Source organism: Balaenoptera physalus, assembly GCF_965194825.1.
Source record: "Balaenoptera physalus genome assembly, chromosome: 21".
NCBI lineage: Eukaryota > Metazoa > Chordata > Mammalia > Artiodactyla > Balaenopteridae > Balaenoptera > Balaenoptera physalus.
Window position 1 is genome coordinate 9762025 of NC_138902.1, and position 15872 is coordinate 9777896.

Genomic DNA, 15872 nt, shown 5'->3' on the forward strand with positions numbered 1-15872 from the left:
TGGGGGGAGGCACGGCGCTCCAGGCATCTCTTCTCCTGCTCAGGCTGACCCAGCGACATCATCTCGGCACCTTTGCACTGGCGCCAAGCTCTCCACGTGGTTCTGCTGGAGCCCCTCTCCCACCTGGCTTGCGGTTGGGCTGAAGCATCCTCTCCCCTTCCCCACGGCAGGTGAGGGCAGTGGAGGGGAAGCCCCCCACACACACCTGCATCCAATCTTCTTCACCTTCGGTCTCATTACAGCTTGCCTTGGGGGCGAGCGAAGCTTTATAAAAGCGGTCTTCAGCTCTTATGCATCTTGCCTAGGTGTGAAATTTGGCAGTCCCTAGAACCTATGATTTCTCAGTCTTAACTAAAACAAGTCAAGTCACATCCTAATTTTCTGTTAAAATTAAAAGTAAAAACAACACCCATTAAATATGATGAAATGTGCTGAGACTCCAAAAGCTTTCAGAAGAAAAACACATTAACCATCTAGAAGAGTAAACATTTTTTTTGAATAATAGAATTACAGCAGCAGTGACATCTAATGCCTCAGTAATTTAACACCATTTCTATGCTCACAAGGCAGCTCAGATATATATCTCCTCTGTATCAAAAGTATATAACCCAACATTTTTATTGTTGCTTACTACTTCAGTCAAGGTAAGAGTTGATGCTATTTTAAATATGATAGAATAAAAGTATTGGAAAATATATCCAGTGACTGTGTTTTGGCTCTTGGCAAATCAAATGATAGAGATTAGGGCTTTCAAAGCTTCTATCAAGTCCCAACTTTTAAAAGGTAAATTTGGCTAGTTATGCTTAAAATGGATATTTTTTGATTCACAGAATAATTTCTATCCACTGACTTCTTTAATATTTCCATTCAGAGCAAAGCTTATAAAAACTGATGAATCTCTGAGAACAGCAGTTCCAATTTTGTTCCTAGAGTATGTTCGCTTTTGATAATGTTGTTCTTATTATTGGTTATCCTAATTTGTACTGACTAGATTTTTTTAAAACCTAACTTAATTTTATGGGAACAGTTGAAATCTCATATCAAGTAAATAAGTGTTGACTAGAAAATTCAGGCATTAAGTCCCATCATTGTAAATTGGAGCGTAAGGCAGTCAGATGACTTTAAGTTACAGATGATGTGTATTAAATTAACCAACATCTCTCGTGCTCCAGAGTGAATTTCTAAAATTTGAGCTGTTTTTCAGCCACCATTCCTGAGGGTGTTTCGTTTTGTTTTAGTTTAGTTTAAATTTAGTAGAGAATTAGATTTTTTCTTACTTTGCGAGCGGGGATCAAAACCTGTTCCAGCTATCTAGTGCCCAAAACTTCGTGTCTGAAAACAAGGGCTCTTGTGTAGTGTTTCTCGTGGATTTTGTGGATCAGGAGTTTGGGTTGGCTCAGCTGAGTAGCTCTGGTTGATAGTGGCTGGTGTGGTCAGTCTGAGGGTGGCAGCAGTGGGGTTAGCTGTGTGTGGAGCATCTGGGGACTGGCCAGGTGCTTCTCTCTTCACACGGTCTCTGCTTTTGACTAAAGAAGTTTGTGCTTCCTCATAGCGTGGCAGCCTCAGACGTCTTACATGTGGTGCAGGGCTCCAAAAGCTAGTGTCCTGAGAGAGAGAGACAGGAGGAAATTCTATTGCCTATAATGACTTTGCCTTGGAAGTCATCCTATGTCACTTCTTCCATAGTCTATTCATTGAGACAGTCATCAAGTCCCACCCAAGATCAAGTGGAGGAGACATAGACTCCATCTCTTGATGGGAGAGCTGAAAAGTTCTGAAAGAGCATGTGGGGGTCAGGAGTGTTGTCATGGCCATTTTTGGAAAATACAATATGCTACAGTTTGTCCTCTGGCTACTGTCATCTGCATCCCTTCCATATGCAAAATGCATTCATCCCCTCTCAGAAGACCCCCAGATCTTGCGCATTAAGGTACCAGGCTCAGGCTTGAAGTTCAGGATCAAGTTATTTAAATCAAGTTTATGTACAGCTGAGGCTTCTCAAGTGCATTTCTTCACATACAGCTCGTTGTGTAATATTCCTCTCAATCTGAAGTCTTGCAAGCTAGAGAGGACTTACCTGCCCTCTGCATGTGCAGCCTGCAATAGTGAGACAGCATAGGATAACCGTTATAGATGCTCCCACTCAAAAGGCAGTAACAGGAGAAGCACAGCAATTCTAAAATCCAGTCCCGCACGTGCTGCCAGGTTCTTGGTTAGGCGTCAGGCCTATGACTCTAGGAACAATTCCTGACAGCTCTTGACTCTGCCCTCCAGGCTCTTCATTCCTCCCTGGGAGTAAAATGTAGCCCATGTTTGCAGCTCAGTGGTTTTCCCATCCTGCTTTTTGTGTACAGAAGTTTGTGGGTCCAAAGGGGTCTCTTTATTTTATAACATTTCTATGCTTTTCTGTCCCAGTTGATGTTATTTTCTGCTACCACAATTCTCCTGAAAACTTTGTGGGTTTCCTATAAATCATGCTGAAGTCTATTTGGTAGGAAAATAGTTGGCAAAATATTGAAACAGAAAGTTCCACAGAAAAACATACAAATGGCCTTTAAATATATGAAAGGAAGCTTACCCTTGCTCAAAGTAAGAGAAATGCAAATTGCAACTCACTAAGTCAGCACAAGGGGGCTTCTGCAGTGCTAGTAATTTTTCTGTTTCCTCATTGGTGTGCTGATTACAAGGATGTGCTCAGTCTGTGAAAATTTACCATCTCCGCACTTCTGATAGGTACCCCTCCTGTATGTACGTTGTACGTAAATAAGTTAACAAGCAAACTGCCCTGAGATACCACATCTCACTTAGCAGGTAGGCAAACATCCCAAAGTTAGACAGCACATCCTGTAGAGAAGGTGGTGGGAAACCGGTCCGCTCATCCAGTGCTGCTGGGTGTGCCAGCTGCTGGCACCCCTGGGGGGCATTTCTCAGTACCTAGCGAAGTTATGTGTGCGCTCATCCTTTGACTTTGCAGCGCCATCTCTAGGAGTCCGCGTCAGAGACGTGCAGGCCAAGTTATGACGTGACAACAGGCACATGGTTGCTTATTGCTGCGCTATGTGAAATGGCGAGAGATTGTCAGAAACCCAAATGTCTGTCAGTAGGCGTTGGATGCTGTTACTTTCACACAAAGGGTCACTCTGCAGCTGTAAAAGGAATGCGAATGGTCTGTACACCCACCCTGGAGGGAGCTCCCCACGGGGTACCTAAAACCCTGAGCTATGGAACAGTGTTAAAGAGGGACAGAGTGAAACAGCATATGAGTTCCCCCATAGTTTCAAAAAGAAACAAGTGAAGAATAAACAAAACTAATAAAAAATGTTTACCTTTGGGGAGGGAGGAATTAGGGTGGAGGGAACCAAGATGAACCTTTACTTCAGAAACATGAAAATGTTTTACATAATTTTAAGAAATTGAAAAGCACCTTTAAAACAATACAAAAGGAAGCAAATGAACCTAGTAATCGTATATCAAGTGCATGAAGGTTAGACTGAGAGTGAGTATAGTGACCATAAAGTGTGTCATCCTAGTTGGGACACTTTTGAGAGTGAAAAGGGGTAGTTTTAATAATTATTACCAGACAGCAGGTATAAACCAGACTGACCTGGGCCAATCGGGACCGGTGACTACCCCAGGTTGGATGTTATTAAGGAATTATTCATTTCTGTTTGATGCAATAATATCACTCATAGATGCATATTGAAGTGTTTACAGGTCACATGACCTCATGTGTGGGATTTGCTTGCGTACATTGCTTCTCAGAGTGTGCGTGCACCAGGATTACCTGGAGAACTTGGGAAAACGTAGAATACTGAGTCTCCCCCCAGAGATTCTGATCCAGTGGGTCTGCAGTGGAACTAAGAATTTGCATTTCCAAAAAGTGCCTAAATATGCTGGCTTTGCTGGGTTTTAGATAGTTTTGAGAAACTATGTATCTGCACACACAAACACATCAGCTCGTCCTCTCTGCCCCCGTGTGTGTGTGTGTGTGTGTGTGTGTGTGTGTGTGTGTGTGTGTTAGTGGCAGAAGGCTGCAATGAGATTGGCAATGTGTTGATCATTGTTGAAGTTGGGCCATGAGTCCATGAAGGTATTCTCCTATTCTCTCCACCTTTGTGTATGCTTGAGAATTTTCTTACTAATAAGTTTATATATGTTTTTCAGTTCAGGAGGTTGAGGTCCAACTCAAATGGAACCTCCTGTATTGCCTTGATTCCTTTAATTGGATCACACTGATTTTTCTTTATTATTATAAGCATCATATTTATCCTTCTGCCAAAGTAAAAGCCAATAAAAATGAAACACATAAAAAATTCACCCTAAATGCTCTTATCTGTGATCCACATTTTATGATTTTACATACAACTGTGACCCGATGCAATAAAAAAAAAGCTACAGAATTTAATCAGAAAATGAATTTGAAATAGATATAGAAAATCATTTTCTTATTTTTCTTTAATGCAAAAGGAACTCTTTTAATCATGCTCTTGTATCGCTTGTCTCTGTTATAACTTTCCTAAAGTTTTCTCTTGCTATACTTCCTCTTCTCTCCTTTTTCCTTCTCTTTTCTTCACCCCCTTCTGCCTCCTTTGTCTTTTCCTTCCTGCTCTCTGCCTTTCTAAATATATTTTAGATTTTTGGGTTTTTTTGTTTTTAAGTAAGGTCCTGCATCATTTGGTTTTAGTTTGCAAAGTGATTATGTTATTTTATATATTTCTTTCAAAAATTGAAATTGCTTTGAATTTATGTGAACTCTTTAATTGGTTTCTTTTTTTTTTTTTTTTTTGGCTGTGTGGCATGTGGGATCTCAGTTCCCTGACTGGGTATTGAACCCAAGTCCCCTGCAGTATAAACACAGAGTCTTTTTTTTTTTTAATATTTATTTATTTATTTGGCTGCGCTGGGTCTTAGGTGCAGCACGCAGGATCTAGTTCCCTGACCAGGGATGGAACCCGGACCCCCTGCACTGGGAGCGCGGAGTCTTAACCACTGGACCGCCAGGGAATTCCCTAGTTGGTTTCTTTTTAAACACTGAGTATCGTCAGTACACCTCCAGAGGAAATAAAATCCCACCATTGCGGTGACAGACCACATCTTCGGGCCTCTATAGTGGTTTGGTTTCTTCCTAGATGTGCTCCCGGGGAGCCTGTGGTCTGACTGAAACATGTACTTTTACACTAAACCCCGAGATGCCCACTCATGACAGGCTTCGCTGCCCACTCCCTGCATTCTAAAGACTGTGTAATTTAGCACAGCAAGGGGAAAGGCTGCAATACTTTATATTCTTTACAAAACTTCATATTTTGTAGCAGTTACGAAAGAACAAACCATGACTCACACAGTTTTACTGGCGCCGTGTGTACTTGAGGTGAGCTCCCGAGTAATGTGACCTCACCGTGTTCTTTTGGCTGAAACACCAGCAGAAGCTGATAATTCAGATACTGAGAAATCTGTTTAGGAGATAGTGGCACACATAAAGTCCCTCTGTAGCTCACAGCCTTGCAGTCTGTTCTATTCCACATACGTTTGTCCGAAGTTTTAACAGGAAATGTTTGGTTAACCACAATCCTGCTCACCTTTAAACAATGAGTTTAATATCTTTAAAAATCTGGCTTTGAAATAGCTCTCTGAAAAAAGAAAAAAAACTCATAGATTTCTTAGAAAATACAGGCCAACTATCAGAACAGGTGATCACTATTTTCTTAGTCACTCCTGAAATGATGGTAATAGCAGCTAACATTTTTATAGCCCTTGCTCACTTGTAAGCACTTTCCTAAGTGTTTTACATTATATGTAATTAGTTTCCATTAATCATATAATTTTCACAGCTATCTTATGAGGCAGGGACTTTAAATGATGATTGGAGATAAAAATAAATTTGCCTCAATAGATAAATAAATTTAGAGGGAAGTAAATTTGCCTGAATGTACTCATGTGTAAAATAGGTATAGTCAACAAATTTGATGGTGGGAAATAACGGAAGGTATAACAAAATGGCTTAAATTATTTTTTCTAAATAAGTATTTTAAAAAACTACTGAATAGCTTGGCTTAAAATACTTTTTGGGTGTGGTTTTATCTTAAAATGCTCAGAAAAAAAGAAAAGGTTTGACCCATTTGGGAAGTCTCTTAATCACTTCACAATATATGAAATGAAGTGAAATGAAATCATTACGCTGTACACCTTAAATGTATATGGTATGTCAATTACATCTCAATAAAACTGCAAAAGTTAAAAAGAAGTCTCAGCACTAAACGTTGTAAGGTTAAGCAAGGAAATTATTCGATGCAACATACAATTTGGAAATAAGAAAGACATTCAAAGGAAGTTAGTAGTGTATGCCATGGTTTTTTCTTTTCTTTCTCTCTTTCTTTTTTTTTCCTTTTTTTCTGTTAGCCATAAGGAAGTGAACACACAGGAAGAAAAGTAACTTTCTCCTAGAAAAGAAGATTCAGAGAATTTACATTCCTGGGATAATTAGGAAATAGATACAGATAAAGTCCTAGTAATTAGAATAAGGAAGTAATTAAAGGCCTGACAGCTAAAACAATAAGCTTTCTTGTCAAGTGAGATTGTTCTGTGTGTATAATGTCTTAGGTAATTTCTGATTTTAAGAAAAGGCTCAGTGAGTCTTACCTTAAAGTTAGAAGTGTTAAACTTGAATTCTAGTTCATGTAGTACCAAAATATATCTGGGTGTTTGAGTTTCTTTAAATCTTGCTCTGTATCAGCTTATGTTGGTTACACATGAGTTAGTAAACATTTTTCCTCTCTTACTATATTTTTGGAAAAGAATAATTGGCTGAATTGTGACTAAGTGTATTACTTCTTAGCTAAACAGTATACCCAGCTCACCTGTGTACCCAAACTTAAAGCATCACTTTTTACCTCGTGGCAGCTTTTCCACTGGAAACATAGTCAGTGCTCTAGGCAAGTGTTTGTATACTCAAACCTTTTGTGATAGTGCACATTTTAGGCTTAATATTTTATAAGGGGTGGTCGCACATGTTGTGTCAGTATCTATATGGGAAGTTGAATATTTTCCTATTTTTAATAGCTTCTTGGAGCTTAGTGTTTTCTGAGTGTGGTTGGAAGCACCAGAAAGCAGTGTCTGTTACCTGGTGCTCTGCTGAGACTTGTTTATTTCCTTGGGCTCTCGACTGAGGTTCGCATCGTTTTCCTCTTGCCCCGGCAGAATCCAGAAACCAGAGCCTCGGAGGAGATGGAAACGTGGCTCTTCACTTGCCTCTTTCAAGCCAAGCAAGCAGGCCAGGGACACCTGAGGTGAGGCAATGACAAGCTTCCTCAGCAGTCCTTGCCGAAAGAGTCCAAGAATGAAGGTAATAATCACCTCACCTGGCTGATGTCCCTTTGTCCCTATGAGGGCAATTGAGACAACCATGTCCCATGTTCAGACCTAAGGCCGCAATCAGCTATGGTTTCTCTTTCAGAAAAAGTGGTGCCTGTGAAGGTCACCCTGCTCTGGCCTGAGCATCACTTTTCTCCCCGTTTTAAGTGCCGCTTTACCAGGAAATGTCGTGATTGAAGGAAGAAGCTTTAAATAAATAGCAAGGTTTTTTTCCTTTTCCTAAGATTTGGTCCCTAAAAACCAGTGTCCATAGCATCTCTGGAGCTTGTGACATGAACCCAGTTTCCTCCTGTTCCCATCCCCATGAGCACGTCTGCAGAGAACCTGCTCCCTGGGCTACTCAGAAAAGAAGTGTCAAAAAAAAAGTAATCAATAAACAATAATAGCAATAGAAAAGAGTTTTATGTGAGTCAAACTGAGGACTGGCCTGGACGCGCACTTCCCAGAGTAGCCTGAGGAGCTGCTCCCGAGAAGCGGGGTGTCCACCGCAGTTTTATATCTTGTCAGAACAAAGAACATTAAACAAGTCAGGGATATATTTCTTCAAGGTCAAAACTAAACAAAACACAAGCAAACAAACAAACAAAGGTCACACAGGCCAGCACATACACAGCAAGTCAGCATGGCCTTGGCACCTGGGAAGGGGGTCTTCTCATCAGGGAGGACCAGCACTTGTGTCCCAGGAAGAGACGCGTTTAATCTTTATTTTTAATATGGACATTCTTTTTTTTTTTTTTTGTCTGTGTTGGGTCTTCGTTGCGGTGCGCGAGCTTCTCACTGAGGTAGCTTCTCTTGCTGTGGAGTATGGGCTCTAGGCGCGCGGGCTTCAGTAGTTGTGGCGCGCGGGCTTCAGTAGTTGTGGCACGCGGGCTCAGTAGCTGTGGCTCGCGGGCTCTAGAGCGCAGGCTCAGTAGTTGTGGCGCACGGGCTTAGTTGCTCCGTGGCATGTGGGATCTTCCCGGCCCAGGGCTCGAACCCGTGTCCCCTACATTGGCAGGCGGATTCTTAATCACTGCGCCACCCAGAAGCCCTGGACAGTCTTTACTTCTGGTCAGTGTTCCCTTTTCTCTAATAATTAAAGCAGATGTACAACCTATGTTTGATAGGCCACAAACAGGCTATTTTAGTTAGCATAACATTTAAGTTAGCTCGTATATAAGCCAGAATAACTTCCCTATCTCTCGACATGTGAAAATTTCTTTTAGCAGAAGTTATTGGGCAGCTTCGTGCCTCAGTTTTCATCTGGTCCACTTCCTTACCCATCTCACTCTCCCTCCTACCTTAGAGGAAAAGAAATCCTTCATGTCCCCCCAAAGCCAACTGTTTTCATCTTTGCTAATGGTTTTTCTCTTTTCCTACCTTCCCTGGGGATTTATTTCATCAATTTCCTACTCCGTCTCTCTCATCTATTTATTCCTCTCCCCCAGCCTATAAATGAGGTGAGGTTTCTGTCCTCACCGCTCGACTGAATTGTCACAGCAAAGGTCATCTGTGACCTCAAACCCAGTGTCCTTCTGAGTGGTCACCTTACAATGTCCTTCGAGTGGACCTCTCGACAGCCCTCTCTCCTGACACCTCCTCCCTGGGGATCGTGGAGCGCTCTTCCCCTCCCTCTCTGGTCCCAACCTCAGGTGTCACCATGGTCCTTTGCTGGGGTCGATTTTCACTGGGGCTGGGGAGAGGGGCTTGGTCATGTGCTCCTGTCGTGTTCTCTCCAGTGACACTTCCAGGCATGGGTCGTCTCTTGGTTCCATTTCTCTTCTTCCCTAGGGTATTAGAGACATGAGAAGGCTTCGAAATATCTGCCACAAATTCAGAAGTTGCCATTTTTGTTTCCCTGCTTGCCTTGCCCTAATAAAGGAAGGAGGGCACTTTTAGTGGCAAAGGCCTTGGTCATTGTCTGTCCTGTACCGGCTATTGACATGAGTCAGAACAAAAGAGGGTTTTACGAGGACATGTTAAAACTCAGAGCAGCTCTTGCTTCTGGCCCTTTAGGTTTCTGCTGCACCATCCACGTGCCTCAGTGCATCCCGGGTTCCCGCAGGCGAGGCCCACACTCCCTCACGGCGGAGAGTCACTGCGTGAAATAGTTTTGAGGCACAAGTGCGTGTCTTTTATTTAGGAAACGGTGGTCCTTATTACAAGGCACACAGCACCCCTTCACCACGGCGTTGAGAACTGTCCAGGGAAATCTTTCTGTGGGCTTGGGGTAGTCCCTGAAAGGCAAAGTCTCCAAAGTTGGACCATTCATGCTACGGATTCTGGGCGGAGACTGTAGTTACTTGCTCACTTCTCCTTTCAGCAAAGCCTTCCTTCCTCTTCCACTTTTTTTCCTTTCTGCCCTTCCTTCCTTCCTGCTCATGGGCTATTTTACTGGAAACCATGAATAACCCCTAAAAATTGCATTTTCATCTTTCTTCTGAAGATCAGAGGACACAGATGACAGAAATCGTGCAGATACTGAACTGAAAGTAGCAAAGGAGCCTGAAGTAAGATGTGAGCTTTGTGCCCTGAGGGAGACGGGAAGCAGAGAAGCTGTCAGGGTGGCCCTGGGATGCCAAGGCCCTTCCTGCCCTTGAGGTATCGGGAAAGGGGACACACACCTGGGACCCCCCAACCCCCCGCCCAGGGAGGTGGCTGAGAGTTTCAGAGTCTCAAAACTCAAAGCCACACTGACCCTGTGTCTTAGTAAAGCTTATTTCAAGCACTCGTTAAAACTCCAATGTACTGGGTTTTGGAGGAAGTGAAGATACTGATTTTATCAGGCTCCAAACAGTCCTTTGGTTTTCTTTTTTTTAGACTTGATTTTTAGAGGGATGTGAACACTTGATAATTTTCCAAGGAGCACTTATCCACAGGTACACTGTGAGGTTGGAAACGTTTATCAGAAGACTCCTCCTTTTCTTTACCTTATTTTCCACTTTTGCATATTCCAGACAATTTCAAGTGTTTACCCTGGAATAAAAAGCGGCTTTAATTTAAAATGGAAGTGACCTGGGGGGAAGAGTTTGGTCACAATAATGATACTGTACTTCGCTGTTCTTCCCTTCAGTATCCCAAATATTCCCATCCATTTATATGCAAACAAAAGGCTGCGGAATTCCCTGGTGGTCCAGTGGTTATGCCTCGGTGCTTTCACTGCCAGGGTTCGTGTTCTATCCCTGGTTGGGGAACTAAGATCCCACAAGCCGTGTAGCGCGGCCAAAAAAAAAAAAAAAAAAAAAAAAAAGCTGCGATTTGTTCCTGTGTTGAGTTTTGCTTCACGTTTCTTTTTGGAGTCAGAGCCCTGGCCAGTTACTGCCCAGGACAATGAAGTGCCATCCAGCATCTGAAACCGTGTAACATCCATCCTTTAGAATAATCCTCAATGTTGGCAACTCAACTGCAAAGGTTTTTTTTGGGATCTAATGTCTCTGCAGAAGCTGAAAGGCAAACAGCAGGAAATCTATTGTTTCAAAATTCCATTTTCAGTGGAGTGAGTCCAGGATTTATGTTTGAGATACATGTGGACACAGCAATTCCAAAATTATCTATCTTGCTGAATAGCAGATGTGAGAACAGACCCCAAAATGTGCAACTCCGTGGTTTCCTTTTGCTTAGTTTATAATGATGTCATGGTAATCAGTAATAAACAATGACAAGGTTTTTCTCAAACTTTGCCTTGTGTCAGGATCGCCTGGAGGGCTTGCTCGTCTAGATGGCTGGGCTCCACCTGCAGGGCTTCTGAGTCAGGGGTTCTGGTGATGCCCCAAATCTGCATTCCTAACTGGTTCCCAGCTGGTGCTACTGCTGCTTGTAGTGACACCGCGCTTTGAGAACCACTGCTCAGATTACCAAGTGCCAGTATGATCATTACACATGGGCATGGAAATCTGTTTTATTTCACTCTCTGCATATGCAAGAAAACCTGAAAAATTACTATGGGGACTGAAATTATTTTTTTGAATTTTATTTTATTTATTTTTTTATACAGCAGGATCTTATTAGTTATCTATTTTATACATATTAGTGTATATATGTCAATCCCAATCTCCCAATTCATCACACCACCACCACCACTCCCTGCTACTTTCGCCCCTGGTGTCCATAAGTTTGTTCTCTACATCTGTGTCTCTATTTCTGTACAGCAAACAGGTTCATCTGTACCATTTTCTAGGTTCCACGTATATGCGTTAATATACGATATTTGTTTTTCTCTTTCTGACTTACTTCACTCTGTATGACAGTCTCTAGATGCATCCACGTCTCTACAAATGACCCAATTTCGTTCCTTTTTATGGCCGAGTAATATTCCATTGTATATATGTACCACATCTTCTTTATCCATTCGTCTATCGATGGGCATTTAGGTTGCTTCCATGACCTGGCTATTGTAAATAGTGCTTCAATGAACATTGGGACACATTGCATGTGTCTTTTTGAATTATGGTTTTCTCTGGGTATATGGCCAGTAGTGGGATTGCTGGGTCATATGGTAATTCTATTTTTAGTTTCTTAAGGAACCTCCATACTGTTCTCCATAGTGGCTGTATCCATTTACATTCCCACCAACAGTGCAAGAGGGTTCCCTTTTCTCCACACCCTCTCCAGCATTTGTTGTTTGTAGATTTTCTAATGATGCCCATTCTAACTGGTGTGAGGTGACACCTCACTCTAGGTTTGATTTGCATTTCTCTAATAATTAGTGATGTTGAGCAGCTTTTCATGTGCTTTTTGGCCATCTGTATGTCTTCTTTAGAGAAATGTCTATTTGGGTCTTCTGCCCATTTTTTGATTGGGTGGTTTGTTTTTTTAATATTGAGCTGCATGAGCTGTTTGTATATTTTGGAGATTAATCCTTTGTCCATTGATCTGTTTGCAAATATTTTCTCCCATTCTGAGGGTTGTATTTTTGTCTTGTTTTTAGTTTCCTTTGCTATGCAAAAGCTTTGAAGTTTTATTAGGTCCCATTTGTTTATTTTTGTTTTTATTTCCATTACTCTAGGAGGTGGATAAAAAAAGATCTTGCTGTGATTTATGTCAAAGAGTGTTCTTCCTATGTTTTCCTCTAAGAGTTTTATAGTGTCTGGTCTTACACTTAGGTCTTTAATCCATTATGAGTTTATTTTGGCGTATGGTGTTAGGGAGTGTTCTAATTTCATTCTTTTACATATAGCTGTCCAGTTTTCCCAGCACCACTTATTGAAGAGGCTGTCTTTTCTCCATTGTATATCCTTGCCTCCTTTGTCATAGATTAGTTGACCATAGGGGCGTGGGTTTATCTCTGGGCTTTCTATCCTGTTCCATTGATCTATAGTTCTGTTTTTGTGCCAGTACCATATTGTCTTGATTACTGTAGCTTTGTAGTATAGTCTGAAGTCAGGGAGTCTGATTCCTCCAGCTCTGTTTTTTTCTCTCAAGACTGCTTTGGCTATTCGGGGTCTTTTGTGTCTCCATACAAATTTTAAGATTTTTTGTTCTAGTTCTATAAAAAATGCCATTGGTAGTTTGATAGGGATTGCATTGAATCTGTAGATTGCTTTGGGTAGTATAGTCATTTTCATAATATTGATTCTTCCAATCCAAGAACATGGTATATCTCTCCATCTGTTTATATCATCTTTAATTTCTTTCAGCAGTGTCTTATAGTTTTCTGCATACAGGTCTTTTGTCTCCTTAGGTAGGTTTATTCCTAGGTATTTTATTCTTTTTGTTGCAATGGTAAATGGGAGTGTTTCCTTAATCTCTCTTTCAGATTTTTCATCATTAGTGTACAGGAATGCAAGAGATTTCTGTGCATTAATTTTGTATCCTGCAACTTTACCAAATTCATTGATTAGCTCTAGTAGTTTTCTGGTGGCATCTTTAGAATTCTCTATGTATAGTATCATGTCATCTGCAAACAGTGACAGTTTTACTTCTTCTTTTCCAATTTGTATTCCTTTTATTTCTTTTTCTTCTCTGATTGCCGTGGCTAGGACTTCCAAAACTATGTTGAATAATAGTGGTGAGAGTGGACAGCCTTGTCTTGTTCCTGATCTTAGAGGAATGCTTTCAGTTTTTCACCATTGAGAATGATGTTTGCCGTGGGTTTGTCATATATGGCCTTTATTATGTTGAGGTAGGTTCCCTCTATGCCCACTTTCTGGAGAGTTCTTTTTTTATTTTTTAATAAATTTATTTATTTATTTACTTACTTACTTACGTACTTATTTATTTATTTATTTTTCGCTGTGTTGGGTCTTAATTGCTGTGCGCGGGCTTTCTCTAGTTGCGGCGAGCAGGGCTACTCTTCATTGTGGTGCACGAGCTTCTCATTGTGGTGGCTTCTCTTACTGTGGAGCATGGGCTCTAGGCATGCGGGGTTCAGTAGCTGCAACACACGAACTCACTAGTTGTGGCTCGTGGGCTCTTGAGCACAGGCCCAGTAGTTGTGGTGCACGGACTTAGTTGCTCCACGGCATGTGGGATCTTCCCAGGCCAGGGCTTGAACCTGTGTCCCCTGCATTGGCAGGCAGATTCTTAACTACTGCACCACCAGGGAAACCTACTGGAGAGTTTTTATCATAAATGGGTGTTGAATTTTGTCAAAAGCTTTTTCTGCATCTATTGAGATGATCATATGGTTTTTATTCTTCAATTTGTTAATATGGTGTATCACATTGATTGATTTACATATATTGAAAAATCCTTGCATCCCTGGGATAAATCCCACTTGATCACAGTGTATGATCCTTTTAATGTGTTGTTGGATTCTGTTTGCTAGTATTTTCTTGAGGATTTTTGCATCTATATTCATCAGTGATATTGGTCTGTAATTTTCTTTTTTTGTAGTATCTTTGGCTGGTTTTGGTATCAGGGTGATGGTGGCCTCATAGAATGAGTTTGAGAGTGTTCCTTCCTCTGCAATTATTTGGAAGAGTTTAAGAAGGATGGGTGTTAGCTCTTCTCTAAATGTTTGATAGAATTTGCCTGTGAAGCCATCTGGTCCTGGACTTTTGTTTGTTGGAAGATTTTTAATCACAGTTTCAATTTCATTACTTGTGATTGGTCTGTTCATATTTTCTATTTCTTCCTGGTTCAGTCTTGGAAGGTTATACCTTTCTAAGTATCTGTCCATTTCTTCCAGGTTGTCCATTTTATTGGCATAGAGTTGCTAGTAGTAGTCTCTTAGGATGCTTTGTATTTCTGCGGTGTCTGTTGTAACTTCTCCTTTTTCATTTATAATTTTATTGATTTGAGTCTTCTCCCTTTTTTTCTTGATGAGTCTGGCTAATGGTTTATCAATTTTGTTTATTTTCTCAAGGAACCAACTTTTAGTTTTATTGATCTTTGCTATTGTTTCCTTTGTTTCTATTTCATTTATTTCTGCTCTGATCTTTTTGATTTGTTTCCTTCTACTAAATTTGGGTTTTTTTCTTTTTTCTCTAGTTCCTTTAAGTGTAAGGTTAGACTGTTTATTTGAGATTTTCCTTGTTTCTTGAGGTAGGCTTGTATTGCTATAAACTTCCCTCTTAGAACTGCTTTTGCTGCATCCCACAGGTTTTGAATTGTCATGTTTTTGTTGTAATTTGTCTCTAGGTATTTTTTGATTTCCTCTTTGATTTCTTCAGTGATCTCTTGCTTATTTAGTAGTGTATTGTTTAGCCTCCATGTGTTTTGTGTTTTTTACATTATTTTCCCTGTAATTGATTTCTAATCTCAAAGTGTTGGGATCAGAAAAGATGTTTGATATGATTTCAATTTTCTTAAATTTACTGAGGCTTGATTAGTGACCCAAGATGTGATCTATCCTGGAGAATGTTCCATGTGCACTTGAGAAGAAAGTGTATTCTGTTGTTTTTGTATGGAATGTCCTATAAATATCAGTTAAATCTATCTGGTCTACTGTGTCATTTAAAGCTTGTGTTTCCTTATTAATTTTAAGTTTGGATGATCTGTCCATTGGTGTAAGTGAGGTGTTAAAGTCCCCCACTATTATTGTGTTACTGTCGATTTCCTCTTTTATAGCTGTTAGCAGTTGCCTTATGTATTGAGGTGTTCCTATGTTGGGTGCATATATATTTATAATTGTTCTATCTTCTTCTTGGATTGATCCCTTGATCATTATGTAGTGTCTTTCCTTGTCTCTTGTAACATTCTTTATTTTAAAGTCCATTTTATCTGATATGAGTATTGCTACTCCAGCTTTCTTTTGGTTTCCATTTGCATGGAATATCTTTTTCCATCCCCTCACTTTCAGTCTGTATGTGTCCCTAGGTCTGAAGTGGATCTCTTGTAGACAACATATATAATGGGTCTTGTTTTTGTATCCATTCAGCCAGTCTATGTCTTTTGGTTGGGGCATTTAATCCATTCACGTTTAAGGTAATTATCGATATGTATGTTCCTATGACCATTTTCTTAATTGTTATGGGTTTGTTTTTTTTTTTAAACATCTTTATTGAAGTATAATTGCCTTACAATGCTGGGTTAGCTTCTGCTTTATAACAAAGTGAATCAGTTATACACATACAATATGTTCC

General features: G+C 40.6%; 1 long non-coding RNA gene across 1 annotated transcript in view; it reads left to right on the forward strand.

The window, feature by feature from the left end:
* The window catches only part of LOC309651492, a 392390-nt gene that overhangs the window by 295121 nt on the left and 81397 nt on the right, over window positions 1-15872 (forward strand). The window contains exon 6 of the long non-coding RNA XR_014258189.1: window positions 7195-7339. This is a non-coding gene — a long non-coding RNA (uncharacterized lncRNA). The remainder of the gene's footprint in view (window positions 1-7194; window positions 7340-15872) is intronic.